Source organism: Stigmatopora argus, chromosome 10, assembly GCF_051989625.1.
Source record: "Stigmatopora argus isolate UIUO_Sarg chromosome 10, RoL_Sarg_1.0, whole genome shotgun sequence".
In the NCBI taxonomy this organism is placed as follows: domain Eukaryota; kingdom Metazoa; phylum Chordata; class Actinopteri; order Syngnathiformes; family Syngnathidae; genus Stigmatopora; species Stigmatopora argus.
Window position 1 is genome coordinate 11,286,119 of NC_135396.1, and position 14,523 is coordinate 11,300,641.

The following is a 14,523-nucleotide window of genomic DNA, read 5'->3' on the forward strand; positions in this document are numbered from 1 at the left end:
ACACACTCATACCTAGGAGCAATTTATAGTGACCAATCAGCCTACCATGCATGTCTTTGGAATGTGGGCGGAAACCGGAGGACCCGGAGAAAACCCAGGCAGGCCCGGGGAGAACATGCAAACTGCACACTGCACACAGCACACAGCTATGAAGCCAACGCGCTAACCACTCGCGCCACCGGGCCGCTGTCACAATCTTATTATGGAAATTAATTCCAATAGTTCTACTAATAATGATAAAAATAGGCCTGCGATCGGCTGGCGACCGATTCAGTGTGTCCCCCGCCTATGGCCCGGAGTCATCTGGGATAGGCTCCATAGGAGGATAAAACAGTTCCGAAAATGAATGAATGAATGAATTTACCTTTGACTGAGTGATACCCATTTGTTGATTTGTGGCAGTATTCATGATGAGGTTGACAGAAGAATGAGCAGGGTAAAAAACAAATATTTTGTCAAAGTAAAGTGGTGGTGTTTAGATTGGCAGAGGCAACCCTGTTTGTCTAAATTGTTTTTCCTTTTCCGGTGTGTAAAGTTACTGCAGCTACTAGATAAAGAGTCTGTTCACGTCTTAGAGATGAAGAAAAAAAATGAGGGCTGGATGTCAAAACAAATACCAAATAAATAGAAGGTATCACCTGAAGCTCCGATCTTTATTGGAAACATTTATTGTTTCAAATAATCAGGTAAATAGAAGTAGTAAGTGTAAGTGTAAATAAAGGGAAGAAAACAGTATAGTGATAGATAATTTAAAAAAATATATGGTTGAATCATTCTTTTCAAATATTTATGTAGGCAAAAATGAAATGAATGAAAAAAAAATTTAGTCAGAATATGTAGACTAAGAAAAAAATGAGTCGAAGACACCTAGATGTAAGGATAAGTAGCTGCCAAAAAAATGGAAAGAGGTTTAGACAGGCCAAAGATGGTAAGATAACTAACTAATAAGATTTTGAGTGTGAAGAAAGAGACTTTTCTTTACAATTCAGCTTTTAGGTTGTCAACCCAAAACATCACACGTGCCAACGGAATGTTGATTCAACATACTATGCACTACAATCTAAATAGAAGAAAAGATGGGATGAAGTTGACAAGTCTTTTTTCTATTTTTTTTGTTAGAATGAGCAATTTCATATATTTGCACAGTATTATATAATTCATTACAACAATTGTGTACCTGCAATTGACATGGCCATGGTGTATCCTTTATCCCATTTTAATACTGCCTTCATTTGGTGTTGTGTTTATGGGAAATACTACTATTTAGCAAATCGAAAATTGGAAGTGAAAGCCGATTCAAGTTGTATTTGCTACTGTAAAACTGGGAATGTATTTTGATGGCTGAGTTTTTGAGATGAGACGACCTTTTGCCATTCAAAATGGTGGAGAGTGAACAAGGAGTTGATAATGTTCAGGAACTATAAGTTCTTTAAGAAGATTTATCGTCGATTTGGCCATTGTTTTGACGTGTGCATAGGTGTCCAGATGTTTCTAACATCTTATGTGTGGAACAATATTAGTGATGCCAAATTCAGGAAAATTAAAAATATAATTTCACCAAGTGTGTGTCAAACTTCCACTGAGCAAACCAGCTTCTCCTTTGGTCAGATAGACAGTTGAGACATGCTGAGTTGATAACCGCCAACGCTAAAGGGAATAAATAGAATGCAGGTTTGGACATCTCGCTCTCTTCTCAAAGTGCAGACTAGGGCCTGCCTACGAAATTACCAAAACAGGTTCTAAAATTCCATCTTGATGGCAAAGCTTCATCCTTTTCAAGTTTTAGACATATAAATATGAAAAAGGGCCCATGATCTTGAGCAATACACATGCAGTACATGTCAATTGGGTTATGAAGTGTGAACATTACTTACTTTTCACATGTATCCTGAATTTTGAGGTGTTTTTAAAATGTATTTTATAGTTTATAACTTACACATTGATAATTGTCTATAATATTAGTGTTTCAGAAAATGCCATGGATATGAAAAGTTCTTGATATATATGAATGTATATACATATATATATATATATATATATATATATATATATATACATATACATATATATATATATATATATATATATATATATATATATATACATATACATATATATATATATATATATATATATATATATATATATATATATATATATATATATATTTTACTATTAATCATGGTTCTTCATGATTTTAATTTCTAGATCATTTGTCCCCTAAGGGCAAAAATAAAAAGAATAGACCCACCAGTGCAGTCAGCGTTTGATGCCAGGAAGTGTCCATTCAATGGGGAAGCAGCTTTAAAATATAATAACACACTGCATTGCATTTAGCTGGAAGTGTATTTGGCACGAGACCTCAGGATAACCCCACGTGACCCCGCGAGCCGTTGAACTGCGGCGCCATCAAAACAAGGCCTCACCAGTTGACGCGCTCTTCCCTCTTATTTGTTCAGTATGTAGTACAAATTCCCCCATGTTGCAGGCATATTAGGATCAGCAGAGCGAACTGCGCCCAACCTCGGTTTACCTTTTGGAGTGGGTTACAATGCCGTAGAGTTCATGCCTGACAGATCCAATAACTCCTCCTCTGTTGTTCTCGAAGAAATTGCTCCAAGCAACCCACTTTGGGGAAAAAAAATAAAACGCTTGCCTTTCCCAACGTTAAAGGTTATGATCGTTATCATAATTAATTCAATAAAGGGGTAATGTGCTGCAAACCCGGCACCCACCCGCCTTGTCCAGTGTTCAGGGCCATATAAGCTTTCAGGTCCAGGTTCTCTCGGTGACTTCAGTGTCAGAGGTAATATGGAGCAGACAGGAGTTAGACAGCGATAGGTATGTCTGCACTGGTGCGCGTAAAGAGCCTTAATTGAATTTGTTTAAGACTTTCAAAAGATACGTTCAAGGGTTTGTGTTAATAACCTAATAATAATAATAAATGGAAAGCCGATCCAAGGTCAACAGTGGATGGAGGTCATTTCTAATTGGAAAAACTAGAGCAAGCTCCAAATAATTTGCTACCATCCTGTGAGATGCACGCACACTAGTTTTAAGGGTTGGCACAACATCAAAGAGCCACATTGTCAGGAACCGAAAAATAATTGGATTGGCATTAAAAGATGATTTCCAATGGAAAATATATAGAACAGTAACTACTGTATACTACAGTGCCTTTTGATTTTTTTTCTAAAGAGTCGTTTCACCACTAAAATAATTTTAAAAAAAATACAAATGCATATGTAACATTTTTAACATGATCAAAAATTTAGTACACGGCTGGTATCCATAGTTGGCCAGCACCCCCTGCAACCCTTGTGAGGATAAGCAGAAAATGAATGAATAAATGAACACAATTTAAATGCCTCTTGAAAAAGTCTTTCTCCCCAATCAAGACATTTTTTCACTTCACACAAGAAACGTTGCTTTAAAATGTATAAATATTGTCAGTGAAAACACAGAGCTGGTAATCACAACATTTTAACATAATTGGGGGCACGACCTGGCTTTAGATCAAGCATAATAGCCCCTTGTATATATATCATTTATCGCACGCAAGCCTTTATTATTTCTACAGATATGAGTAACACTTAAACAGTGATGCCATTTTTTTTGCTATATAAAAATAAACCTGGTCTCATATGTTATGTAACTTTTTTTTTTAGATGTGTAAATACTGGAACATTATTGGAACATATAGAATACACAGATAATATATTGACATCATTTCGTTTCAGTTGTTCATCTGCCTTACCAGAACGACCTTAAATCTGTGGCTAGATCACGCAGTCAGAAAATAAATGAATGAATAAATAAATAAATACACATAAAAAAATAAGAATATAGCTCCCACTTAAACCTTTCATGGGAGGAGACTGTAATATTTTACATTTTAATAAACATTTTTTTAAAGGGGAAACATATCAACAAAAAAGTGAAACAAGTATAGCCCAATTACAAAATAGCAAAATGTAAAATACAGCGCTAAGCACCTCTCAGTAATCATTAGCTTCTGCTCTTTTTAAGACTATCGAGTGTATCTTAAGGATTTCCTTAGTAGTCCACATTTGGTGTGATAGAATACTCAGGGATTTCCTTTTAAATCCTAGCTCAGCCAAAAGAGGAAACTGATGGAGATAGCAGCATGCAGCCACTCCAAAATGAACTAAAGAACTTGTACTTGTGTGTTTATGGAGTGACAGTGGTTGTGGGCTCAACTTACTTCTTAGTCAGATCAGGTTAACTGACCAACGTTTGCACCCTCACACCACTCCAACCCTTCCCTCACTCCTAAATTGGATCAAGATGACACCAATAATTGGCTCAAGCTGGGGCCGGTGCGCAGAACCAATGATGCATATCTAACTCCTTTTGTTGCAATGGTGTCCCTTTTCCCGTGCCGTACTCCATTTGGAACGGTTTACCTTGGCTCCCTCACAAGCGTTTTAGCCCAATCCCCCGCTGAACACAACAGCCAACTGACATCATGAGAGCAACGGAAAGGTTACATTTTTCACAGATGTCTGGGAAATTATCGGCATGCTTGGTTTTTGATGGTCACACAATGATTCCCTTTTGTTCAATATCTCATGGGGAGCACACAGAGAGAGAGGATGAGGTGTTTTGGTATAAAATGTCCGGCCTTGATATCAATATCTATGACCTTTGGGGTGAAAATAGACTCAGAACCACATGGAGAATTCGGATTACTAAAAACCATTGACTGGACTTTCTTGTCACATAAACATATTAAAAATGCAAAAATAAACCAGAGATTGCGCCCAAAAAAGTTTTTAAAACTATAAAAATTTAATAATTCAATTAATGTTTAAAAAAATTGCTTGCAGCTCTACCTTTAAAAAGCGCCCTCATTCATTCCTTCCATGAGGCTAATTTATTGTTTTATGGATATGACAAAGTTAACTGTTTGAAACTTGAATACATTTAAAGTAAATTGTGAGAAAGTGTGGTGTGGAAGATGTTACAAAGCCTAATTAATAAAAATACACACATCACGGCATCAGCTAGCAACATGAATTAAATCAAATGGAGATGACATGTTTGTTATGCTTGGACATTCCTGACTACTGGAATCCACTTACAGTCTTCGGGCTGCTGGGTTTCCTGAACACAGGACTAGGTTGGCCTCGATCTTTTCCACACTTTATAAGTAAACTTTAAGAACAGCAAATTGTTTGATATTTGATAGCTACACTCCCAGCACTTTTGCAAAAATTGGACTTTTAACAGGGTGTCAGAATGATAATAACTATTTGACAACTATGTAAATTATCAATACACAATCCGAGGTTTGTACCTTTGGCTGCAGCATTAAACTAGGCGCGCTGGTGTAAAAAAAAAAGTCACCCTGTCAAATGCGAAGCACGCAAAGCCTAATGGATCCCGTCGCTTTGTTACCACAGTTTTTAATCAGATTTCCACCAAGTAGAGTGCAAAAAGGATTTTCTGATCAAACGCTGCGACTTGACCAAAGCGGCTGGTCGGCGTCATTATCTAACATGTTTTCTATGTACGTGGGGTCAAGCACAGTGTAAAGCTCAGAGAGAAACACTATACCTATCTTTGGGGAGCAAGCTGTGGGTAAAGCCACTAGTTGGATAAAAGGCAAGAAATTGATCTCAAGAGGGTCAAAGTCAGGACTCAGCCCAGTTTCGAAAACTCACATCAGGGGACAAATGCAACGTTACCCTGAAATTTATTAAAGTCTGCTTCAATTTGGTGAATCTGAAGTGAGCTGCTTCCTTAGTCGAAGCAGGTTGAGTAGGTTCATAATACGATAATAATTGTGAGTAGCAATTATGATTATCTGCTAGGATTGCTTGCTCTGACACATTGATAATTATGCTTATGCAGTAGTTGATCAATTTAGAAGTGTGGCTTTAATACCGTCAAACAGGGCTACAGTAATGCTTTCAGGCAGAGTGAAGCCAATCACTTGCTCCTCTGTTTATTGACACACAACTGACCTTGGAACCCAGGTTGTGCGTGCCAAGATGTACGATATTAGTCATGGTAAGAAAGTGTGCACGTGTGTGTCTGTGTGTGTGTTCTTGTGCAATGGTGAATATAGAGGACATTTGTGTGCTTGCTAAGTTGGCTGAAAAATACTGGTCAAAGCCAATACCGCACAAATTCCCCATATGATAGTTTTAAGTGGTATAAACAAGCAGAAACTAAACTGTTACACATTTTTAGCTTCATAAGAAAAAATATTTATTTAACCTACAGAATCTGCTTGATAGAATTTGGCTGCTGACCTACTGTTGATTAGTGGAGTAGTCAAATCACCACAAGTGATTAATTTGATGAGCAAATAAACATGATTATTTTTGTGATTTTCCTCTTGTAATACTATCAGTGGCTTACTGCTCCAGGGGTTTAAAATATAAGCGTACTATAAATGAATAAAATAACAACTAGGACAACTAGAATACACTTATCTTGGCATATGTTACTATGAGCTGTATAGTATATCATTTGTATTTTAAATTGATTGAGCAATTACGTATTAATATGTTTATATAGATATAAGGACTATCTGAGGGAAACCATGAAAATGTGAGGACAGGCGAAATAGAGAATGGAACTGACAGTTTTTAATTTATTTATAATGGTCTGACCTGGTGGACATTCCTTGTTTTAATAGTGCTAACATCATCATTTACCAAAAGGTGTATCATGGTAATTGTAAATGTGTTAAAGGACCGTGCAAACCACATTGATGTTGCAAAACCTCTTTTCATGGAAAGAGGATTGAGAGAAAAAGGCAGCCAAATTGTTGGGATGGAATCGAAGAAAGAGACATAGCTTGTTGAGTGGTGCGAGTTAGACTGATTCTATTTCACTTAATGTAACCATGGAGTGCTCGGAGGCCCAGTGCTGCCCGCTCAGGGCTCTTTAATGTAAATAGCCGTCACTGGCCCAACGTTCAGACACATGTGAATGCACCTTAGCCGTGTTATATGACTCTGTCTAACCAAACAGCACTCACAGACACAAAAATTCTTGCTCCTGCTCCTTTCCCATCACCGCCACAGAGGTGGAAAGAAGGGAGGCAGACAGGGACAGAACGAGAGAGAGAGGGAGAGATCATGGTGGTGAAGGAGGAAGAAGTTCTTTGGCATGAAACAAAATGCAATTACTAGGGAGACAGACTTTTCCAAGACAGAAAAAAACCCAAAACATTTTTTGGGAGCAGACAAGGAAGCAAAGATCTCCTGGGGTGAAAGGTTCACTATCATGCTTCTACATAGAGTTTAGTGGTCCTACACAGGGTTCTGAAGTGCCACTATTTGATTGGCTGGAGTCCTGAGATTAAGGGTCTTGATTGGTCATCACACATCCCTTAATATGTCCCAGCCCAAATGCCATTAATAATAATGCTTAATAATGTACTGTATCAGTGTATACATATAATGTAAGTCATTTAGAAAATTCTAGTTTAGTGGTGGCTTCCCCTTAAATTCGGAAGCATTGTGTGCAATTTCATTCACATAATAATTATTATTATATTTGCCCTTTTCCATTACTGAGAAAAAAAAACAATGTATAGATAGAATTTAAAAGTTCAAGTTAATGGCCGTCAGTCATCGACATAATCACGTGACCATGACGTTTGCCTCTGGTAGCTCCCGCACTCTTGCAAGTTAAAACAATAGCACACATCCTTCCATTGTGTACTGATGCCGAAGCATCAGAGCAACAGGGCCCCCAGTAATGTGGGCATCTATGTGGGTGCCCATCCTGTCGCCAGGCGTTATGCCTGGCCACGCGTGTCTACCTCCGCTGGACCTACCGTTAAGGGAAGTGGACGTTCACACATACAAGCATAAGAGGGAATCCATTAAGTTCAATGATAAACAAACGCAAAGCGTGCCACTTCCTTTTCCTATAATAGAGAATTTTTATTTACTTTGGCCAAAAGCTAACAGCGAGAGGCCCTGAGGCAGTGCATTGAGTTGAAAGAGAGGGCAAAGACTGTAGGGTGAGAGGTCAAATATAATTCAAATGATCATGCTTGTTAAAACGATGTGCCTGTGAAGTGAGATCCAGGCAGTGCCCCTCCCCACAAAAATATTAAACTACAATTATCTGAATTGTTATTAGTCGTGTACTTTTGTTTGTATTAATTCAGTTATGGAGTTTTTTCCCAGTTCATACAAAAAACCCTTCCAAAACCCCAAATTCCAGACATTGTCGCTTGTGCTGAAAAACTGGCAGACCACCAAAAGTAACTTTTCAAATGGAGGAAGGCCAACTACAGAGGTGAATCCATGTAACAACGTCTCCAGAAAGAATGACATCTGGGGTCACTTTCTGTCAACCTTCGCTTAACAAAAAGTTATTCTTCACTTGAAATCATGATGAGAATCGGAAGAGCTTCAGTACACCCTTCTGCAAATGGAAACAAATAAAACCTAAAAGAAATGAAATGCTTTCCACCACACACTCCAATAACTACTTCAACCCACCAGTGCAAACATCCCCATCACACAATCAAGTGCACATTGCACAAGTGGATATTATTCATAACAGTAACAGCAGGCCCTGCCTCAACAGTGCAGTAAACTGCACAAGAAATTTCCAAAACTTTTATGTCTCTTATCTGTATTTGGACTCCCGCTCTTCGTTTTATATACACGCATCTGAAATGGTCAAATGGATCATATAACGATTGCATGTCATTCGATCAACCACATTAACACACCATTTAAAACAGATTTTTCCTTCCCGTTTTCAACCCCCCCACCCCACACACACTCGCACAAACACACGCACACACACCCCCAGTGTGGTTCTAGTGCTGTCTCCATCGAAACTTGAGACTGGAAAGGACTTTTCAAAGGAAAGCAGCTCAAAGCTAAGTGAGAGCAGCTGATGTTGCATCATACTTCAAACATTCTTCAATTTAACAATATGTCAAAGGCTATGGAGTGTTCCTTGGGGTGCAAGCATGCATTCACACGCACACACACGTGCACACAACCTTTAAGATCTCATTTAAGATTAGAAATAACCCTGCCACCTTTACAAATACATTCACTCTGTGCATCAAGAGTATTGATTCCGATGAAGGATTTGCACAAAAGCAAGATGAAATATTCAGATGAAAAAAAAATTAAAATAAAAAAGGTGCTCTTTCCGTATTGCTAACCAATTCTGTTATCACAGGGGTATGTTCTTAAGCAGCAGGGGGGAAGATTCTAGCCAGTGGTGGACATTGCAGATGTTTCTGGGATCTTCTGAAGCCATCTGTTGCACTGTTTTCCCACCACATGAAGAGGCAAGGCCAACATCAGTAACAACTGCCCCACTGTGTCACGTGACCCACTTCATGTGACCAACGAAAGCCTGTATGATGACCGTCATTGCAGCGGTCATCTCAACCGGGTCGGCCCACGCGGGCCCGGGCCACTGATCTGAGGCGAGTTAGGGAGAGGAGGCAACTGTCAGCAACATCAAACATATGAAACCTCCCACTCACGAAGCATTATGCTGGCCCGCAGATACTGCACAGATTCAGGTCAGCTGCACAACTGGACATGATACAACAACATGGCTGTATCAATGCATGTACACTGGATTCAACCTGCCAAATAGTTAAGTCTTGTTTTGCACAATGTATTTCCATATTTATGAGTTTCCTCATGAGTGTGTCTTTCGCTCTCTCTGATCCGTACCATGGGTACGTAGCATTTATAGGTGACCAATAGGTTCTAAGTATGAGTAACATATACATATATTCATTTTAGTATTTTAAAAACTTTACCTTTGGACCAATCATTTTCCAGGGACTAAATATAAGTGTGTGCATATATATATATATATATATATATATATATATATATATGCACACACGCAAAAGGTAAAGTTTTTAAAATACTAAAATATAAATAGGATATATATATATATATATATATATATATATATATATATATATATATATATATATATATATATATATATATATATATATATATATATATCCTCGAAAGGTTGATGGAGCCTAACCCAACTGCCTTCGGGCGAAAGGCAGACTAAACCCTAGACTGGTCGCCATAGGACACACAGAGAGACAGACAACCCTCACACTGCCACCTTGTGGGAATCGAACCCAGACTTTCAGCACCGAAGGCAAGCAAGCGGAAGAATCACTGCACCATTGGGTGGCATGAAGTAATCCCTTCATCCTAATAAGATTTATTTATTCCAAAACATGCATTGTTAATTTGAAGTGCATATTAAGTAATCCCGTAATCATAATTCATACCGATACAAACACCAATACCTTGAAGTTAATGCCATCACAACAAATAATGATTTGATCAAACATAAATTACATACTTTGGTACAACATCTCTTTTGTCAAGTGGCAGTTACTGGGTAGATGGGTGATTCTGCGAATCTTTCAGAACAAACACAAAGTTGAGCCGCATTTTCCGGCAAATTGCAAAAACAATCGCTTTTAGCATCTCGCGTGTAACTGAGTTTCCTCCTCTGCATCAGCACCGCAGCATCTTCCGTCTTGTGCGTAATTCTGCCGTGACAACCATGACAGTTATAAATGACCTTTTCTTCCGCTAGTTTCCTTCTGGTGAGAGGATGTAAAGTTGGGGCCCTCTGACTAAACATGGAGACTGGCTCAATCAACAGCCTAATTAGGAAGCTAGAATGTGTGCTTGTGTGTGAGTGTGTGTGTGTTTGTGGAGGGAGGGGGGTGGTCGTGAATGTGTGTGTGCGTAAGGACTTCTGTGTTTGTGTGCAGCATTTCCTCTAATGGGGCAAGGCAATGTTAAAAAAAATGCCCTCCCCTTGTTTTAGGGTGTTTATGCCGATATAAACATATTATATAATTGCTGCATCCTTATCCCTCCCAATAATTACGGCTTCTGAAAACATCCCAAGCATTCCCCAGTGGAGCAAATGTGACCTTTAACCTTCTAGAAAGCAGTGTATTAGTTTTCTTATCAGTGCCACGCTCCTCCTGTCACTTCATCCCTTGGTCCAAGCAATCTTAAATTATAAAAATAACAAAGTTAGCAGTAGGGAGGGGCCTTGGGCTGGCAGCCAGCCTCTCGTGTTGCATGCAAACCTGTTAATTCAGCCAATTGTGAGTTTAGCTGGAAGCAAATACAACGTTGAGATTTTTCTGTTGTGGGCTCTTCCATGATAGTGTAATTTCCAGTTTGCAACAAGGGTGAGCATAAGGTCTGCTTATTGTGTGTTTTCATGGGTTGCGATTATTTAATAGCAAATATGGAGGAGAAATTGATTATTGACATGCTATGAAATTCATTTATTCATTTTTTGAACTGCTTATCCTCAGTAGCATCGGGGGTACTGGAGCCTATCTCAGCTAGTAACTATGGGCACCAGGTGGGGAACACCCTGAATTGGTGGCCAGCCAATCGCAGGGCACAAGGTGACAGACCACCATACATGGTCACTCTCATACCTTGTGCCAATTTACAATGCTCAAACTGCCTATCCTGTATGTTTTTGGGATGTGCAAGGAAACCGCTGTAATCCCACACTCTCAGGTGAATTTGCCACCACATGATTAGTGACGATGTAAAATATTTTACTATACATGCAATGATTGACATTATGCTGTACCTTTAATGTAGAAAGACGAGAAATAAATGAAAGTCCATTCACATAAGAATCTATTCAATTTCTGCACCGCTTGCCCTTAAAAGGGTTTGAGCTGGATGTTGTCTCGTCTGGCATTCCCATATGGACATTTTAGTAACTCTGAATAACCAATATACATACAATTCATTTTTGCGAATGTAGGAGGAAGCCAGAGATTCCAAAGCCACACAGGCACAAGAGGAACATGGAATTTCCAGAGATGGAGGCCTGACTGAGCTTCCAACTCGGAACACAACTGAGATGAAGACCACACAAAGTTGGGCCCTACGTGAGTGTGCTATGCAAATCTAGCTCAGTACGAGGCTATTTTAAGGGGTGTTTTAGAACTCACACACTAAATCCGCCCCCTAAAAACACAATATGGTGCCAAATGTGATGGAACAAAATTTATAATCAGTTAGTTTTACACTATAGATTAAAATCCAAATTATGTTACGCTCACAAAGACCAGAAATAAATTGTTTTTTTTAATTATTGCAAACATTTTAAGGCTAAAGGGTACAGATAATATAAATACGTAATATGAAAAAAAGACACTTTAAAGGAGGCAGTTAAAATAAATGAACATGAACTGTTTCAGGCTTATATATGTTGAAATGGGAATATTTTAAAATTGCAATCACATTTGCAAGTTAAATAATTCTCAAGCAGCTGGTGTTGAAATTGGTCACAGTTTGATGTCACACTGTGTCTTATCAAACAAGTGCCTTTCTTCTTAGTTCTTCCTCCATGCCCACTAATAAGGGCAGCGCAAGGCACGAAACATCTCAAGTTGGCCACTTCCTGGTTCTTAACTGAACCCCACCAAGCATACAATTTATAAATACACTTTTTAACTCTATTCATTTGAATTTGTTGTGTTTTACTACAGATTTTTGTCGCACGACCCCTTCCTGTCTTTGTCACCCTACAATATACTATAAAATGCCAATGTGCTAATTATGAAATGGCCTCAGGGGCATCTTTTGGCAGATGTACTATACAGTAATGTCACTGTGCCCCATGGTACACCCATACTATCACCCCGCTCTCCCCCTCACTGCTTCTATCATTGTGCCTCCTCTAACCTTCAGTCTGCTCCTTCCCCATCCTCATTCTTCCTCCTCTGTGGGGGAGGAGGAGGTTGGGAAAATGAGTGGCCTTGAGTGTTCACTCCCAAGCCACAACTTCTCACACGCAGGTGCACACACACACACTCACACACACACACTTTTCGACTTATATACCCGCATTGCAACTAGTGGCAAAAGCAAGACTTGATCACTGCTCACTGTCACAGTCCCTCAGTGAAACCACACCTCCATGGATGAGAGACATCAACATATTTTGAAATGCTCTTCCACATTAAATACATTCCATCCTCAAAGCATGCATAGCAGGTTAATTAATGACTCAAAATTGTCTCTTGGGTGTGGATGCAAGTTTACCACTTGCACTCTGTGATTGGCTGGCAAACAGTTCACACGGGACAGAAGATGAATGAATGGAAATGCTTATTGTTCTATTTTTAAACGATTTATTTCAAATTGGAGAACTGTTCTTAACCACACACTTCTCTGGGCAGTCAAATTTACAAGGCATTGATCTTTTCATATTGCACGTTACTTTTGTTTCTTTATTGGTTGGGCTTTCGAGTTATATGGAAGTTCACTGTATTGTTTTGAGTACCTTTGTTGCCTTGCCTCTAAAAACACAATTTTAACACTTAGATATTATAAGTATTCCTCTACTCGACTGTTTTTTTCTGACATGGTGGAAATGAGTGATGAATCCAATCCCATTGGCCATCTTATGCACAATTTTTTCATCTAATTGATTTTCCTCTCTCTTTCTTGTTCTCTCCCTTTATCCCCCATCTTTCTCTCTCTCAAGCACACACACAGGCACGCCCTCACGCACACGCAAACACACACGACACCTTTCCGTTTCACCCCTTTCTGAACCTGTTCTCTGTTCAAGATGAAGAAAGCTAAATAAACAAAGGAGCTGAGTCAATGCCCCGCTACCACCACTGCCGTTGACTGGGCTGCCTGCCCACCTACATCCACTCCCTTCCTTCTACGTTCCCTGGACCCCCATCCACTCTCTTCAACACCCAGATTTCACCTATCACCTCCCTGGTGCTCCCATTAATGTTAACACACATGCATTTTCCCTCTGTTCTGCAGCACACGTGGCTATGTAGTATATATAATGTAAAGATTATCATTCTAGTTTTTAATCCTACAGTCAATATACAACCCACAGTTGTATCTAGATGAACCTGTCATAACAATAAACTTATTGTATTACATTTCCCTTTTTTCCCCATTAATTTTCCGAGCCGCTTATCCTCATGAGAGTCGTGGGGGGTGCTAGAGCCTATCCCAACTGACTTTGAGCACACCACTTAATTTGTGGCCAGCCAAACGCAGGCACTTTTGCCACCAAAATGTTAACATAATTAATTTTGCGTGTTTGCGCTTCATATTTAATTTTGATAATAGATTTTAGACAGCATTATTTAAAGGGATCTCTATTGATGAGGTTAATGAATGCAGATTACAGACATATTAATTGTGGTTCATCATGTTTGAATTTATAAGAATTCAGAGTGTTATTGCTTCAGTCATAATTATTATCGGTCATGTATTATTATTATAATAAATGGACTACAGTATACTACTACATCTGGTGCGAGTCTTTATGTCCTTGGTATTGATTAATATTTGAGCACAGTCTTAGAATAATTAAAAACAAAAACAAAAAACTGTTGCTACTTTTCACCAGAGTTAAAGTTTTTCTTGGTCATTTTTAAAATAAATAGAAACAAAGAGAAAAAATGTATAAAATGCAAGAGTCAGC